The following is an 18845-nucleotide window of genomic DNA, read 5'->3' on the forward strand; positions in this document are numbered from 1 at the left end:
AATATTCAGGTTCCGCATCTAAAAATTAAGATATAGTGATACCTACCTTACTGAGATATGGTGATATGGTGAAGCACCTAACACAATGTTGGACCTCATAAGCTTTCAATGATTGTCCGTTACTTTCAGATTTTCAATGAGCTATAAAGACAAAATGCAAATGAAGTTGAAAGGCATTGTCAACCATAGCGTCATGCAGATGCTACTTAATATAACTTTAAAATACATTGAAATTTTAATAAGTTTGTTCCCTTAGGAAAATAGCTAAGGAAAAATGCATAATTACCTGCTCTTTACTTATTTTCATTATTTAAGAAAGCATTATAGGAACGGTAAGAGATGTATAGCTCAAGTAAGCAAAGAAAGCTTTCTTTTCTTTTTGATTTTGCACTTGGGGAATTTTTCTTGATCTTCTTCTTCAAAAGGAGTAGAGAATTCATTTATGTGTACCTGGGGTCCTGATTATTACAAAAAAAAAAAGAAGAAACAACAACTTTCCATACTTTAGTAAAACAAAATAATTCAATTAAGCTTATTCAGGGCATCTTGGTGTTTTAGCAAAGTTGAAAAGGACACTTGACTCTTGTTAAGGGGAGCTCTGTAGACATTTATGTCTGGGGGAATATGTTACTCAGTTTGCAGCATGATAATAAGCTCTAAACCAGGGAACTATATCAGTTGCATAGACAATGAATCCAGTCTGGAAGATAAATTGTTCACTGAGGGTAAGGTGGCTGAATTTCTGATGTAAGTGGCCATACAATCATGAGAGCTTTACCTCTAATAAAAACATAGCTTTTGGTTCTTAAAAAACAGTCACCTTATCTTTAATGAGCAATTTGACTTTTAGGCTTAATGCATTAGTCTCAAGTGACAAATTTTTGCCTGCGCTAAAAACTAGTTGGCAGAATTTTGACAGTGAACAGAAGCTGTCAGACAAACCCATAATATTTCCTCCACTAGCTGATCTGTTCAATTTTAAGCATTGAAAGCTTAGGTAAAACATGGAGAGAGCTTGTTTTATGGTTTCTGGGATTTTTTTTTTATATTGCTTGACAAGCTGTAAATAAACAAGTATCTACATGTAAGACATACTTTAGAAATAAAAATACCTGAAATGGTGGTTGCCAGAATTTGAGAGTTGGGGGATTGGGGAGATGTTTGTCAAAGGACACAAAATTTTAATTAGATACAAAAAATAAGTTCAAGAAAACTATTGTGCATCGTGGTGACTATAGTTAATAACAATATACTTGAAAATTGCTGGTGACAGATTTTAAGTGTTCTCACCACACAAAAAATGATAAGTATGTGAGCTAATGTATGTTAAATAGCTTGATTTAGCCATTTCATAATGTACACATACAGAAAAACCATATTGCACACCGTAAGTATATACAACTTTTTTTTTTTTTTTGAGACAGAGTCTTACTCTGTCGCCCAGGCTGGAGTGCAGTGGCACGATCTCGGCTCATTGCAACCTCTGCCTCCTGGGTTCAAGCAATTCTCCTGCCTCAGACTCCCAAGTAGCTGGGATTATAGGCGCCCGCCACCATGCCCGGCTAATTTTTGTATGTTTAGTAGAGATGATGTTTCACCATGTTGGCCAGGCTGGTCTCAAATTCCTGACCTCTGGTGATCCACCCGCCTTGGCCTCCCAAAGTGCTGGGATTACAGGTGTGAGCCACCACGCCCAGCCTACAACTTTTACTTGTCAATTAAAAAGTAAATTTAACAAAAGAAAAAATAAAATTAACAGGAATTTTGCAAAGCCTTTATATTGGGTTTATTTCACATTTGTATCAGTTCTTTATTCTGTTTTACGGTAGGAGAAAACTTTTTATAAATCTGGAAAAAAATAATTTTTTATATAATAGCAAAGCTTTAAGAATGTTAAAATGTAAATGGATGACTGATGAACTGTATATCAGTCTCAGCCAGTTATCCATGATTTATTTTTATTAATTGTAGATAAATCTCACCATTACCTATACCTGATTTACTTAGATATTTATATATTAATTATCTTGAGAAATATGTAAAAGCTCTCATTAAAGAAAAATCATCAATTTTGTGTTAAGTGACAGTGAGTGCAAAGTATAGAGACTGTTAGAAATTGATCACCTTTGTGGTGCGCCATAAATGGGATTAGGAGTGTCGGTGGTGTGGTTGTGACTGTTTTGCAAGTGGTCAGGGTTTGCTCATTGAGAAGGTAGAATATGGAGCCCACATTAAATGTGGTAAGGGATTTCGTCAAGTAAATATCCAGGGGAATAATTTTCCTGCAGAGGGAATAATTAAGAGTTATATAAAAACATTACAGGTATGTTCAAGGAATCGTAAGGTGTTCAGTGTGGCTAAAGCAACTTGAACTAGGGGGCAGTGATAGGAGAGGAAATGACAGGGAAGATGGTGGTGGCAAGGGAGATATTTGGAAAGGCCTTATAAGAAGCTACGATGGCCTGATTCCAAGTAAAACATGGAGACATGGCAGGCCTTTGCCTAGAGGCGTGAAATAATTTTACTTGGGTTTCTTTTTCTTTTCTCTTTTTTTTTTTTTTTTTTTTTTGAGACAGACTTTCACTCTTGTTGCCCAGGCTGGAGTGCAATGGCGTGATCTTGGCTCACTGCAACTTCCACCTCCCGGGTTCAATTGATTCTCCTGCCTCAGCCTCCCAAGTAGCTGGGACTACAGGCTCGTGCCACCATGCCTGGCTAATTTTGTATTTTTAGTAGAGATGGGGTTTCTCCATGTTGGTCAGGCTGGTCTCTCACTCCTGAACTCAGGTGATCTGCCTGCCTCGGCCTCCCAAAGTGCTGGAATTACAGGCATGAGCCGCCACACCTCGCCTTTTACTTGAGTTTTAATAGGATCGCTCTGGCTGCTATTGAGAATAGTACATATGGGGTAATGATGCAAGCAGAGACCTACTGTAGTACTCTTCAGGAGAGAATGGTGGCTTGCACAAGGATGGAAGCAATGAAGGTGGTGAAAAGTGGTGAGTTTCTATATTTATCAGGAAACACCTAGGATGATATCTTAATAGACCAAAATGTGAAATGTAAGAAAAATAGAGATGTCAAGAAGACACAAAGATTTTTGGCTTTGACAACTGAAAGAATATTTACTATCAACTGTGATTGGTAAGAATGCACATGGATCAGGAGTTCAGTTTTAGATGTCTTAATCTTAAGATGTTAATTAGACATCTATGTGGAGATGCTGAATGGGCAGTTGGATATAGGAAGTTGGAGTTTGGGAGAGTGGTCCTGGCTGGAGATATAAACTTGGTAGTTGACAGCATATGGTTGTTATTTAAAGACATGAGACTGGTTATCACCAAAGAAATGAGTGTGTAGATACAAAAGGGAAGAAACCTTAGAGAACTCCAACTTTTGGAGATCTAGGAGAAGGGAAGAAACTAGTCAAGGGGACTCAGGAATGACTGTAAAAGTAAGGGGAAAACCTGAGTGTGTGGTATCCAGGGAGCCAGGTGAAGAAAGCTATCAAGCAGGGGGAAAGGATCAGCTGGGTTAAATGCTGTTGATAGCATCAAGTAAGATGAGGAAATTGATCATTGATAAGGTAGTTTACTGACTTGTGAGAACAACATCAATATCCAAATGAAAGAAGACACTTAAATGCTATCAATAATAGACAGCTTAAGACTGGGGGTCACAATCTTATGGCCCACTGCCCACATGTAGACAGAGATGGGCCTTGAGAGACAGTGTTTAGGAAAAAAATAATTGATTGTGAAGGCTATTGGGAGATATGTACTCTCTTATTAGCCATAGACCCATCATGTCATATTATTTTATATTTGAGGGTCTTTACACATTTATTATTTTCTTTTTGTTGTTGTTGTTTTCGAGACTGGGTCCCACTCTGTCGCCCAGGCTGTAGTGCAGTGATGCGATCAGGGCTCACTGTAGCCTCAACCTCCCAGGCTCAAGTAATCCTCCCACCTCATCCTTCTAAGTAGCTGGGACTACAGGCATGCACCACCACACCCGGCCCATATTTATGATTTTTGCTTGGCTCCTGAAACAGCATGGCTGCTTTGAATTTGTGACCCCTGGTTATTAAGTGTGTTTTTGCTTTGGCACAGGAAAAAAATAAAACAGATGTAATTTTGATAGCACAGTTATTTTCATTATTATATAGATGTATAAGAGACTTGGATTTCTAGCTCAGGATAATTGAATTTTTCATCCAAATTGATGTTCCTCTTCAAGGCCAGACATACTTTCTCTCTTCTATAAGGGTATTGAATGATAGACTTTTTGTTAGAACTCTTGGTTTGCTATTTGGCCTTTCCTAATCTCTCTTCACAAAAGAGAGACCTGAACACAGAGGTTAAATGTCTTGCACAGCAAAGGCTAGCTGTGATATGACCAAGACTCTTAACTTGTCACTCAGCCCTGAAGATTATATTGGTCTTCTGATGTGAAGTTTACTGTTCTTTCTTTTATGCTATCTAGCCACTTGTTCAGTTAGCTTATTCATTAATCACCGATATATATGAGGCATTCTATATTTATGCCAGTAATACATGTAAATTGCAGCCATTTTTAAAACCAGGAAATGCACTTAAATTGTATGTTTAAATTTATCAGAATCACATATGGTGCTTTTTACCACATATAGTAGTTTTTAAGATTATATTTATCCATATTACCTCCGTAATTATTTATGATCAGGTTAGCTTAAGTGGAGGAAAGCCGTATTAATGCTCCACTTTGGTTTTGAGATAACTGCTGGTATTCAATCCATTATTCTTATCCATTAGAATTCCTCTTTTGTCCAGAAATTGTTCAACTCTTAGAATCAAGTATCTGTACTTCCTCATTTATGTTTCCCTCACTCCAAGACTAAGTAGACACCATGTCTGCATCCTTTCCTGCCACACTATGGTTGTAGAAAATATATCTATTTAGATATAAATTGCAAGAGTAAGAGGGTTAATCGTATAAAATTATCATAGAGTTGTAATTGAAAATCTCTTTTAACAAATAAAAAGAAAATCACTTCTAATTATATAGTCTGTTGGCCTCTTGTCATTGCTGTAGCATGGTTGTTTATTTTGTGTTTTTGCCCAGGTGTTTAATTCAGCCACTGTCAGCCTTACAAAAATAGATAACTGTACAAATAAACCAGCTTCTGACAAAGACTAGCTAATTTTTTTTTATTGCTAGGCCCAAATTATTTTCAATGTGTTAAAGAAAGAAACACCCCAAACCACATTGACTTATAACTGTATCTATGCAGGATTTTGTTTCAATGGCAGTGTATAAGGGGCAAAGACTTCTCTCTTGCTTTCTCCTTAGCTATGAGTGGACTGAGTCAATGAGCACATGTTAAGCATTTGTAGTGAATATCCTGATTTCCTAGTGCTTCAGAAGTAGCAGGAACAGTCAGTCTCACTCACCACTCCAACAGATCTGGAATTCATCTTCTCTTTTTTCTCATTTCTCCATGCCATAATTTATAATGTCATCACCCTTTCTCCTACATATGATCTAAAACACTGGCATCTAAACCTAATTCCATCCTAAATCATACTTGGCCAGCATAGTTTGTTTCCTTTATTAAAAATTTGAATGTAATACCTGGGGGCAGGGTGAGTGTGCTGGATTCTGCTTTAAATTTGCATGATTTCTGAGGCCTTCGAAAGCATTTGGATTTTTAAACCTTCCTTAGACAGTTGTAATCCAGTCTCCTAATTGTTTTCTCCTTCAAGTTGTAAATCCCCCCTGTCCAAATAACCCTCCACCCTTTCCCCAGATTCAGCAATCTAAGAAAACAGTTCTGATCATATAACCCTCCTTTGTAAATCCTATTCACTTCTCTATTGCATGAGGGGAAAGATCCAAACTCTAACATGGCAGATGAGAAGTTTCATCACATGGTTCCAGTCTGCTTTTCCCAGTCCCTTCATTTCCACTTTTTGTTAACATCCTGCCTCCACAACATACACCAAGAGCTGCAGCAGAGCAAGTTATACCTAGTCCCGTTAGCCTGAGTGGTCTTTCAGGACCCTTTCTTATGACTGTGCTTTTCTCTGCCTATACTCACTTTGACTTTCTCCCTTACCTGGAAAATGCTTATTCTTCTACTAAGCCCCAGATTATATAATAATTCCTATGTGAAGAGTTTCCTGAGTCTCCGGGGAGGTTGATTGTTTTTCTGGGCTACCAATCACACTTTGCAAATCTCTTCATTGTAACACTTACCATAATGTGTTTCAAGATTTATGTGTCCCGGCTTCACTTTGCTGTACAGGAAGCTCTGTGATAAGCATGGTTAGATCAAATTTATTTTTGTATTAACAACACCCAGTAGTGTCTGGCGCATAATAGGTACACAAGGGATGTTTCTTGAATAGGTGAAAGAGGAATCTCCCTATTTCTCCCTACTTATATTCTGTGGGCAGCTGCTGTCCCCTTGCTGTCTGTCTGATCCTCAATCTCTTCCTCTTCTCCACTCAAACTTCCTCATGGTATTTTGCTTATTCATCATACATCTTTACCCTCTGGTTTTTGAGATGGTGATAAAGACAGGGGCCAGGGCTCAGGGCTCTGTGATTGATACTTCTAGACATCGCAGTTTGGTTTGGTGCCACCATCAGTGACAGCAGCTGCTATCATTTTTCTCAGTTTCCAGGATTCTTCCAATATTTCAGGGCATAGCCCAATTCTAGAGCTATCTCTGATGATTTGAGGTATATGGTATGTGTAATTCAGTACTTCATATCTGCATTTATTATTGTATATGAGCCTTCCACAAGGGCATTTTTGTCTGTTTAAAATGTAATAATAAATCAAATATGTTGAATTTTCTGTATATCCGAATGCATTATAAAACTATTTTAATGGCGTTCGAGATAAAATTCAGACTGAACGTATCATATACTAATGACATCATGTTAATATGCTTGTAACAAACGTGAACAAGGTATAAGCTGTGAATAGATAACCATAATAAAATTCAGTAGGTTTGTTCTTGAGAGTGAGGTGTCACAAATTCTGCTATTTGGCGAGATATGGACTATGAAACGCAAAATTAGCCTTCAGGGTTTAAATTAACCTATAATAATTTCATTGCTTAAGAATATTAAGGCAACTTAATACTTTTGTTAAAGCATAAATGCAAGACAAGAAAGAGTAATGGCAGGCTGTTTTACTTTTTATATTGTCTTCTTTAATGTATTTCCTCTTTTCCTGCCTGCCAATGCCATTCATATTATATTCTTTTTACCGTGAAAATGGAGCATATAATTTTATAGATAAGAAAACAAAAGCTCAGGGAATAAAAATGGCTTGCTCAAAGACATACAACTAGTTAGTAGCAGGCTGGGACTAAAATTCAGATCCCTTCACTCCCACACTAAGGACCTTAACATTATCATATGCTGTTCCCCTTCATTTGACTTTTTTTCTAATCTTCAGAGTGTGTGCTGTTTTATTTACTTCAAAGAAGAGATGCTCTGTTTCTCCATAAAGTGATTACAAATCTGTGGAGCTACAGTCATCATAGTTGTTCCTACAAATAATGTAAAAGCAAAATATTGAAGTATGCCTTATCTTCACTGCCAATGAAATTGTGACCAAATGGTAATTACTGAATAACAAAACAGTCATATAGCAACCAATCCAATTGTTTAATGCTGTATCTAAAGGCAAACATTTTAAAAAGCAGTGAGTTAATACAATTTTCAAAAATTTGACTCATCAACCTGTCTCAATAGTCAACAGTTTGAGGATTGCATCAAAAAATGGGCAGGCAATGATGAGATTACCAAATGATATCTTATCTTTAAATACCCTGGTTTAAAATTAGCAAGAATACATTTGGTGTCTAATTTCTGCAAAGTAAAAACAGCTTTGGTTGTTTACACTAAGTTTAGGGCAAAACTCAGTTGAATGAAAGCAAGAAGTGGAGTAGAAATTTTAGCATTTTAAAAGCTGACAGCTCTAACCTGAACCAGAGTATTTATGTTATTAAAATAGTCTTGGAATCCTAGGTCAGGCAATTCCATCTTTCTGAACTGCCCTCTATACACTTCTCCACCAGCAATACTCAGCACTTCTTTCAAAGCAAAGACTCTCAAGCTGACCCAACACAGGTATGTTTCCTTGACCAATCTGTATCACATTTTAATGATTTCTCGACAGTATTCACAGCTCTTTCTAGCTCTGTATCTTTTGATGGATATCTTAGGGAAGTAATTTCAGCAAGTGACAATTTTAAAAAGCTGGAGGGTTTTTTCGTTTTGTTTTAGTTTGGTTTGGTTTTGAGACAGGATCTCGCCCAGGCTGGAGTGCAGTGTCACGAGCTCAAGCAATCCTCCTGCCTCAGCCTTCTGAGTAGCTGGGACTACAGGCTCACACTGGCTAAATTTTGTTGTTGTTTATAGTAGGGACAAGGTCTCACTACATTGGCCTTGCTGGTCTCCAACTCCTGAGCTCAACAGATCATCCCGCTGCGCCCTCCCAAAGTTCTGGGATTACAGGCATGAACCACCATGCCCAGCCCCAAACTGGAGATTTATATAGAGCATTTTATGTGGCTTTGATGAAAGATATGTAACACATATCAAATTATAAAACTGTAATACTACTTTTTTATATTTAAAAAGAAAGAAATGAATAGCAGTTGAATTTAGTTAATTTGTCAATCCAGTAAATATCATTGAGTGTCTACTAGTTTTGAAGTCCTGTGTGAAGTTGTGTGTATATATATATATATATACACTGAATATATATATATACTGAATATATATATACACTGAATATATATACATATACTGAATATATATATACACTGAATATATATATATATATATAGTGAGCAAGATTTGTTCTCATTCCTCAAGAAACTCACAGTACAGTGACAGTCTTACATTTTGTAAATATTTAATAGCTAACTCGACAGTGCTATGACTGACAGGTTATTTGTGATTTTACCTCCCTCCCCATTCAATCATTGAATGAAGAATTGAATAAGGAAAAAATGAAGGAGAACCAAGTTCCATCAAATTGGTTCCTATCTTGGCTATGTTTTCAATTAGTCAAGAAAAATTTGGCTTGTCCTTGCCGAAATTGTATATTCAACAAAGATTTATAGTTGTGGTTTCCTAAGTGCTCTGGAAGTCTATAATGATGCAGTATCTGATAAAAAAAAAAAATGTGGCTACCTGATAAGTCCCCCACTGCCTGCTGTTGCAAAAAATGATTCATTAGAAAAAAAAATGATTTGGAATCAGAAATTATAGGTTATTTTCTGGATCTACCACTTAACCTTTTATACCACTGTATTAGTCCATTTTCATTGTGCTGATAAAGACATACCTGAGACTGGGCAATTTATAAAAGAAAGAGGTTTATTGGACTTACAGTTCCACATGACTGGTGAGGCCTCACAATCATAGTGGAAGGCAGGGAGGAGCAAGTCACACCTTACGTGGATGGCAGCAGGCAAAAAGAGAGCTTGTGCAGGGTAACTCCTGTTGTTGTTGTTGTTGTTTTCTTTTTTTTAGGTTTCAATATTTTATTCAAGTTTAAGTTATGTTAATTACAGCATTTGAAGGGGAGGATCTAATTCCACAGAAAATGGAAGACTCTAAAATGTACCCATTAGACTACTAAAAAACAAATTGAGGGGTGAGAATATAACAGAAGTCCAATTTAGATTCTGAGTGTTGTCACCATGTGATTACAATCACACAGACGCTTCCAAGCTTATAGCTGGAGTTCCTGGAAGCTATTTCATACTCTGGTGCAAGGGCTAAAAAACGCAACACAGGAAGGAATAAGTCCTGAATTATTGGCTTCATCATATCCACCCTCTCCACCCCAAAATGGCACAAAAGAAATAGTGGCCACACCCTGCAGACCTTTTGGTGTAAAAGAGGTAACGATGAACTGGGCTGGGAAAAGGTCATGAAGCTCTGTCTAAAAGAGTCCCATTCAGGTGAGTTTGTACACACCATCAAGCAGCAAGCCTCTCATCAGTTAGGGTTAGGAAACCGAGGTTCGATTCTCAGGAAATCACAATTTCATTCATTTACTCAATATGAATTTACAAAGCACCTACATATTATCAGCTTCCACTTGCAGCCATTTCTAGATAAAAAAAGAAACCTGGCATCTCAAAGTGGCTGCCAAGTTCCCCCAAGTCTACCACTGAAAGGGCCTTTTTTGGAAATGAGTTTCTTCTGTACCTCTGAAAGGGTAACATCTTAAAGCTGAATCATCTTTAACCTAGAGGTCTAACATCCCAGACATACAACATTAAAAGATACACTAAATACTTGCATCCCAGACATACAACATTAAAAGATACACTAAATTCTGAAGGTAGCTATGCTTCAAAATAGTTTAAAATTAAACAATTGTACAGTATTCATTTATGCTTGAAATTCCAGTCCTAGACCAAGCTTGTTGCCACCAGCATTGACGTTCTTGCCATCTAGAAGAGATGACAGTGTCAGTTTGATACCTGGCTTTAGAGTCTGAGTGTATCCTAAACCTATCAGGCTGGAGTTGTTCACTTTAGTCGAGAAGCAGGCTTCAGGGTCAATCAAATACTTGGCTGCTGTTCCGAAACGCGTGTTACTGTTTCCTGCTGTCCAGGTGAGACTGACAGCAGTCTCCAACTTCTTGTTCACTTTCTGGTAAATGAGGCCGCCAAACTCTGTCCCGTCATTCACATTAGTGTGAAGTTGGAATTCATGAGTCTTGTAGCCAACTGCAAAGTTGCTCTGGGTCACTCCGGGCTTTGCAGTCTCAAAATTCATCTGGTAGCCGGCCAGCCAGCCCTTGTAACCCAGCACCAGAGCACCCCGGATGGAAGGCCCAGCAATGTCGAAATCTATGTCGCAGTCCAGGGTAATGTGCTCCTGCTTGTACCCTGTCTTGATTTTAGCATCTTTTTTCCCCCAGTCTTAGGTGAGAAGGATGAATCGAAGGTCAGCTTCAGTCCATGTGCAAGCTGATCTTCCACAGTAATCTCGGTGCCTAGTGTATTGTCGGGTGTTCTATTTCTCTGTAAACGTCAGGCCGTACTCAGTCCATCTGTACTTGGTTTCCAGACTGCCCGTCACTTTGGTGGTCTGTGTTGGCTGAGCCTGAGCTTGTAAATTCCAACTCATTCTCAGATTTTGTTTTCAAATCAAGCATTATTAAGCCAAATCCATAGCCCTTGGTGAAGACATCCCTGGCAGATTTGCCAAGATTGGCATACATGGGTGGCACACCCATCTTATGCTTAGAGGCAGTGGCAGTGGGCTAGGAGGCAGCTATGGCCGGGGCTGCGGTGCGGAGGCAGAGAACCAAGTGGAGCCAGCTGCCGGGCCCAACTCCCGTTTTTAAAACCATCAGATCTCGTGAGACCCATTCACTGTCAGGAGAACAGCACGGGAAAGACCCACCCCCCTATTCAGTCATCTCCCATCAGTTCACTCCCACAACCTGTGGGAATTATGGGAGCTACAAGATGAGATTTGGGTGGGGACACAGAGCCAAACCATATCAACCACCAATAAAGCCAATTTAATAAAAGGAAGAATATATGTATATGTGAAAAATACTATATGTTATAATCTGTAGACAAAACATATCATAGAAAATTGCTTATATCTATAGAGGTATTTATTATATATGTAGACTGTGTTCTTATTGCATTATTAGTATCTAAAGTTACATTCGAAGTCTTTAATTTAGTTTAATCTGGAAAATCATCTCAATTTATTATGGCATACTTCATATGAAAATTGCTTTTCAGTTTTTTTACTACAAAATATACATCTGAATATCTATAAGTCAATGATGTTCTTTAACCTTAGGATTATTATAGTATTATTTTTAAATCAGGGGAGACTTTAAAATAAAGTGAAATCCGTGTGGCATGACTGTCCTAATTTTTACTCTACCTTATTAAAACCGTTTTAATAGATTTTTACCCATTAGAATCATACCACTCCGGAGGTTTTCACTTTTTTAATAAATATTCTGCTAGCTTTTAGTTTCAACACCTATGTATTTATTCATTTTTATTAGTTTAATCTCTTTAAGAATATGTGTGAACTTTTGTCATAATGTTCTTTGCTTAGTTTTTTAAACGTTATTTGGTACTGTTTCTTTAATCAATTTAAAGATAGTTCTTTTTATCTACTTAATGATTCTTAAAAGTTCTTGGAGTAACACCAGAGCTATTTGTTGTGGCTGTTGACTCTTTTCTATGGCAAATTTTGAACTCTGAGCTAATCTTCAGAGATAATTTATCTGTAGGAATCCTCTTCTGCCTGGATTGAACATTCTTCCTAGACAAGTTTTGAGTTTACCACTACTAAGGCAACCAGGGAGTATTACCTTCCGGGGACCACTTTTTACTTTAATATTTTACTTTGGGTATCCGTGGATCATGTGAGTAATATAAATTCAGACCATAACCTGTTAAAATGAAAATCTGCATTTATAAGTTCTCAGGAGAGCCTTTCTCCCACCCCCCATCCAGAGACCAGACTAACATAGGCATAGTTCCTTGGAATCTCACTGTTCTGATGGCATTTTTTAAAATCCAACATATGTATGCTTCTTCAAAGTCTTGGCTTTGTTCAGGGGATCTCATTTCCAAATTCCCACTTCAAGTGAACCTAAGACCTTAGCCTTGTGCCTTGTGTTCTTTCCTTGCAATTGAATCACAGGCCCCTTGCTTTGAGGAACTGTAAGTCCTCCCACAACCTGCACACCTGCCACCACAACATCATCGCTAGGGCAGCCTTGATGTCAGGACTTTTTTTGTTGTTCCTCTAAGGATTGCTTTCCTTTTCTTATGATCTAAGTAACACACATAAAGGAGTGTTGCTATATTTTCTTCAGCAGTTCTATGGGTTTTGTAGCAGGAGAGTTTTCTGGTTATTTTTCCACATTAACTGAAATGGAAATCTACTAGGTTTTACGTGCTTAAAGTTTAATTTGTCAGGCCGGGTGTGGTGGCTCACGCTTGTAATCCCAGCACTTTGGGAGACCGAGGCGGGTGGATCACAAGGTCAGGGTTTCAAGACCAGCCTGACCAACATGGTGAAACCCCATCTCTACTAAAAATACAAAAATTAGCTGGGTGTGGTGGCGCATGCCTATAATCCCAGCTACTCAGGAGGCTGAGGCAGGAGAATTGCTTGAACCCGGGAGGCGGAGGTTGCAGGGAGCCGCGATCGTGCCACTGCACTCCAGCCTGGGTGACAGAGTGAGACTCCGTCTCAAAATAAATAAATAAATAAAAAGAAAAAATAAATAAAAAGTTTAATTTATGACATTCAGGGAAAACCATACTCAAACCCTATTTTTCCCCTGGAGGCTTTGCATTCTTCAAAGAACATTGCCATATTCCATCTGAAATGGAGATTTTGCTGAGATTTTTGTTTGTTTTTGCTTATATCTGGACTTAACTTTTAAATACAACCTTCTTGTCTTCTTTCCTGTCTTCCAAACTCATGGAGTTACCATTTCAGAGGGAAAGTGTATGCTTTATAAAACTAGCAGAAATCCACATCTAGCTTGAAATCTACTTCATAAGAAACTTAAATTAATTCAGAATAAAACTAAGCCAAATGCTAAGTTAAATGCTAGTATGGAAAATTGTCTTTTTAAAATGCATCTTTTTTTAAAGAGCTTGAAATGTCTGGTAGAGACGCATAATTCTTTCACGGAAGGGTTTCATGAAGCACAGATGTTTTTCAGCCTCCCACGGGGATATATACCACCACAGTGAGGACAACAGATGCCTCTTCCCTCACTTTCCTATCTGGCTTCATTCCTTATGAATCTATTTCTTTTAGTGATTAGCTCAGAGAAGCTTATTTCAGCACAGTTAACCTCAACCCCTTCTTGAAAGTAGATTTTATGGAATGAGGTAAGGAAGAAATAGAACAACTCATTTAAAAATGCTGGCAGTTTCAACTGCCAATTTTTGGGGGATACCATTTTCAATTACACCCACTAAAATAGTAAATATCTAAGAATTCAAAGTAGTTTAGAGAAATAAAGTTAATAACGATTTAAATTAATTGAATTATAAATGTGCTAACTTTCTATTAAATTATGTGTGAATCAACCATTTTAAAATTCATTCTTTATGTGTGTCATTGATACTATGTTAGTGTCAAGATGTAGCAACTGAGCCATATTTATGTGTATGTAAGTTTTCTATTGCTCCTGTAACAGGGTATCACAAATTAGTGGCTAAGAACAACACAAATCTATCATTTTATATTTCTGAAGGTTAAAGGCCCAACAGAACTCAGTGGACTAAAATCATGGTGGCAATAGGTTTGTATTTCCTCTGGAGCCTTTAAGGGAGAAGCCATTTCCTTGCCTTTTCCACCTTCCTTGGCTCATGTCTCTTCCTCTATCCTCAAAGCGACTCTGCATTTCTCTCACCCTTCTTCACCTCATGTCTCCCTTTGACTAGATCTGGGAAATGTTGTCCTTTTTTAAGCACTCATGTGATTTGATTGGGCCCACCTGCCTAACCCAGGTCCTTGAGTCTCTCCGTCTCAAGGACCTTAAACTTAATCACATCTGCCAAGGTCACTTTTGCTATGTGAGATAACATAGTCACAGGTTCTGCAATTGGAGCTCAGACATCTTTGGGGGCCACCATTCTGTCTTACCATGTTGTATGTAATTAAAACCTTGCTCTCAGCTGTCTAAAAGTTTGCCTGAGCTAATGAATTGGCAATGTATTCAATCCAATTCACTCCCTAATATCATCATGATAAAAAATTAACTGAAATATTTTAGATAGGGCCAGGCCAAAAATGAAAATTGTCTCCTACAAAAGGAATGATTTAACATTGTCTTTTTTGAAATGGAGTCTCCCTCTGTCACCCAGGCTGGAGTGCAATGGAGTGATCTCAAGTGACTGCAATCTCTGCCTTCTGGGTTCAAGGGATTCTCCTGCCTCAGCCTCCCAAGCAGCTGGTATTACAGGTGCCTGACACCATGTCCAGCTAATTTTTGTATTTTTAGTAGAAATGGGGTTTCACGTTGTCCAGGCTGGTCTGGAACTCCTGACCTCAAGTGATCCACCTGCCTCATTCTCCCAAAGTGCTGGGATTACAGGCATGAGCCACCACACTAGACCCAGACATATTTCTTCTTAATCAAATAACATTAAATTGGGTTATATTATTAAACTTAATGAGTGTCTACTGCTTACTTTATGTCTAGATGACAATGAACAGGTGCTTATTTATTTTAAATCTACTCATTATTTATATAAAAGCTTTATAATTTCTCAGGTTGGTATTTTTTAAAGTTTATATTTAATTTATATTACAAATGATTCATACTACCCACTATGAAGATTTTACATTGTATGATGGAAAAATGCTTCATACATAATTTGCCTATAATAAATATTAAGAATTTTATGGAATCATTCATTTTCATTTTAAGAAATACAATGAGAGTCATTAGAAAAAAAGAGAAACAAAATGTTTGAAACAAGTATTACCATAAAGTGACTTTTTTTTTGCATTTCACAGATGCACAAAATTTGTGTTAAGGTTCATTTTGAAAGACCCAATGGTCTTTCAAAAAAAAAATGGTCTATTAAAAAACTATTGAAAATTATTTAAAAACTAAAAAACTCACAAAAATAATTTTATCTGGAGAGAAACCATTCTTATTCATCTTTGTATCTCCCATGATATAATGGCACGTTTGTTATTGTTTTTTTCATTTATGAGCTGTGAGGATATCAAAGCCAATTCTTTTTAGAAGTTAAAATTTCAAAATTTAAAACCAGAGAAAAATCTTGGAATAGAATATACCTGTATTATAGTATAGAACTATGTTCTATTGATGAGCAATACTATAATACATAGCACTATTATTATAACATTAGATTAATTTTCTGTGTGAAGTCGGCTGCTTTCTCTTCCCTTTCCTCTCTTTTCTTCTACTCTCTTTCTCTCCTTTTTCTTTCCCCTCTTTCCATTCCTCTCTTTGAACCTTTTATGTTCTCTTCCTCTTTTTCCCATATCTAGTCCTCCCTTCTCCTCCTCATACTGAAGTAATTCAAAATCTGCTACTAGGAATTGTTCAGTTAATATATCTTAAGACATGTGTCATGGTGACATATATTGTTAACTTAACATGTCTTCCTCTTTGTTTGCTGAGGGATATGTTGTCTTAATCTTTTTTTCCCCCAAACATTGCAATTTACTTCTCTCTCTCATACAAATAACCATAAACTAATTATAGCAATCAATTTGCATGCAGTAATTACATTACCTATGATAATTATAATATGTGCCACCTGGACCTGTATTTGTTTTAATGGGAAGAATCAATAATTCTCAAGTGGGCAGAAGTGTGTAGCTGATTATGTGTTCAAGTGATCAGAGATTAGGCAGCATTTGATTAAATGAACTGCCTGGATATTTTGCAATTACTTTTGATCAGTCTGCTATGGCCACTGCTCCTGGCTGTCATATAATGCAGTTGTTGAACACTAGTCTTACATACTCTGGTAGAGGACACAGACCAGTGCTACCATGGTATAGTGTAGATCCAGAACTCAATACAATCTCTTAGGGTTCTTCCAAAGAGAATGATTATACTACTCAATGTGAATAAGCTCAGCTGTCCAAGGCTACCCATTGTTGGGCTTCCAAGAATTCACTTCTTGATTCAAATATATATCCATTTCACAGGGGACCACTGATACTTCCTTGGCTGGGAAGAGTAAGAGTGACTAATTACTACTTTCTGCACAATCTTCTCTGGTATCAACCTGAAGCGGGGGCTGGGGGCTAAGGATCCTTGTTATAGTTTGGCAACGGTAGAAGTCTACACCCTCCTCTTGGCTGGTGTGTGTTGGGTGGGGCTACATTTTTTTCCTGTGGTGTTTGGCTGGAGTCAAAAAGTTATCATCTAACATTCTCTCCCTTGGTAAGCTGTCTCTTTCCAGGACCTTTGGCTACTGAGAACAGGCTTTTGTTAAGACTTTTTTTTTTTTGGCCTGTGTCTCTTGGTGCTTCCAGGTTACTGGCTTTTCCAGTACCCAGTCTGGGATACATAAGGCAAAAAGAAAACCCAGGGAGCTCACCATCATGTCTTTCCTTGAGTTCTGAGGTCTCTGGCCAATGTCTGACTTCTCTTCACACTGTGTTTACAGAAATCACTTTCTCTTAGACGTTCCAAGGATTTTTTCTCTTTTTTGTTGATTCTATTTAATTCTTTTTTTTTTTTTTGTATGTATCTTGGAGTTGGTAATTCTGGATTGATGTTCTCAGGAACTTGGTGTGTTCTTTCAATATGTAGTTTCAATTTTTTTTTTAGTTTGTATTTGTTCAGTTACCTTGTTATTGATTTCTTCCTCAGTGACTCTTGTGATTTATATGTTGAATCGCGTTTACATGCTTTCAACATTTGACACTTTTGATTAAATCATTATCATATTTTTTAATTTCTTTTTTTTTGCATTTCAAGAAATTACCTCTGTTTGACCTGTATATGCTTTGTTTCTTTGTCTATTCCTTTGAATTTAGAAGGAACATTTTTGAAATTAATTTTTTCTTTTATTTCCAATTGTTTTCTAAGTTGTCACTTAAGTTTTTTTTAACAATATCTAACTCTGCTTTATATTGCTCTTTCGTGCATTGTATAATTATCTTAATGTCTGTTAGCTTATTTTTAAATAGTAAGTATTCATTTTAATCAATTTTTATGAGCTGGAGGGATGCTATTCTGCTCCTTATTTTTTTTTTAAATCTTATAGTAACTTATGTGAGATTGTCCTCAATAATATTCCATTGCTCGTGCTTATGTACGATTAGGTTTCTTAAACTTCCAGATGAAGGCAAGATATAGGGAAGCTCATCAGAGCTGCTTTCACAACTAGCTCTACCTTCACAGAGCTCCCTTTCCTGCTGTGTTAAAAAAAAATGTTGACTTGCCTTCTGAGATGTCATGGTACCCTTCCTCTCCCCTACTTTGCGTGGGCCTTATCTTTTCTTTATCACTATCATTCCTATGCTGCTTAATTCTTATTCCAAACCCAGTAGTTTTGTCTTGGTGTAGTGCCTTGCTCTAGAAGGAAGCCCTGGCTAGTCATTTTCAAATGTATATCAATCTACACTACTGTAGTCACTTCAGTCATAAATGCTGACCCCTTGAGTTCTCTGACTTTTGGAGGGGGCCAAATACCTCTCAATTTCAGTTACTTTCTCAATTTTGCCTACTGTGCTTTTCTGTGAACACTTGCTATTTTGGCATTCTTGTGTTTTCAGGTTCAGCCACCCTATTGTGCCTCTCTGCTCATTTCCACACTGACCTTGATAACACGCTGGTCTTGTGGCTATGGGTGGTTTTTTTCTCCACCACTTGTGTTTTGAGAATCATGAGAACACCTTGTCACCTAGTGCAGTTGTAAATATTGTCTCTGGTTTTTTGGTTTTGCTGTCACGTTGCTCTGTTTCTCTAAAGAGATTCTGGGAGTTTCAAAAACTGCCATCGCCATCATCTTCCCAGAATCATCTTTTATTACACTTACTTTGCTCACAGCTTGAGAAAGATTATCTTGTTTAGGACTCTCAACAGCCTTATGGGGAAATTATTTTTATTATTTCTGTATTTTAGATGAGACAACTGAAGCTAAGTTTAACACAGCTAATATGTGGTGGAGCAAGGACTTAGGTCTGGTAGAGATTAAATCTTACGCTTTTAACTATCAGATATTGCTTCACTACTGGTATAAATTGGGTGTAGTTTGGGGCAGAGTTTGGGAGCAATAACCTATGTTTTTGAATTAAATAATTTTTCCTTAAGTC

General features: G+C 37.3%; 1 protein-coding gene and 1 pseudogene across 6 annotated transcripts in view; one reads left to right on the forward strand and one right to left on the reverse strand.

Moving 5' to 3' along the window:
• Positions 1–18845, forward strand: part of PCDH11X (protocadherin 11 X-linked) — an 837711-nt gene that overhangs the window by 192995 nt on the left and 625871 nt on the right. The gene's annotated exons all lie outside the window — the stretch shown is intronic.
• On the reverse strand, positions 10322–11265 carry LOC100451586 (voltage-dependent anion-selective channel protein 1-like; annotated as a pseudogene).

This window comes from Pongo abelii, chromosome X (assembly GCF_028885655.2).
Source record: "Pongo abelii isolate AG06213 chromosome X, NHGRI_mPonAbe1-v2.0_pri, whole genome shotgun sequence".
Classification (NCBI taxonomy): Eukaryota; Metazoa; Chordata; class Mammalia; order Primates; family Hominidae; genus Pongo; species Pongo abelii.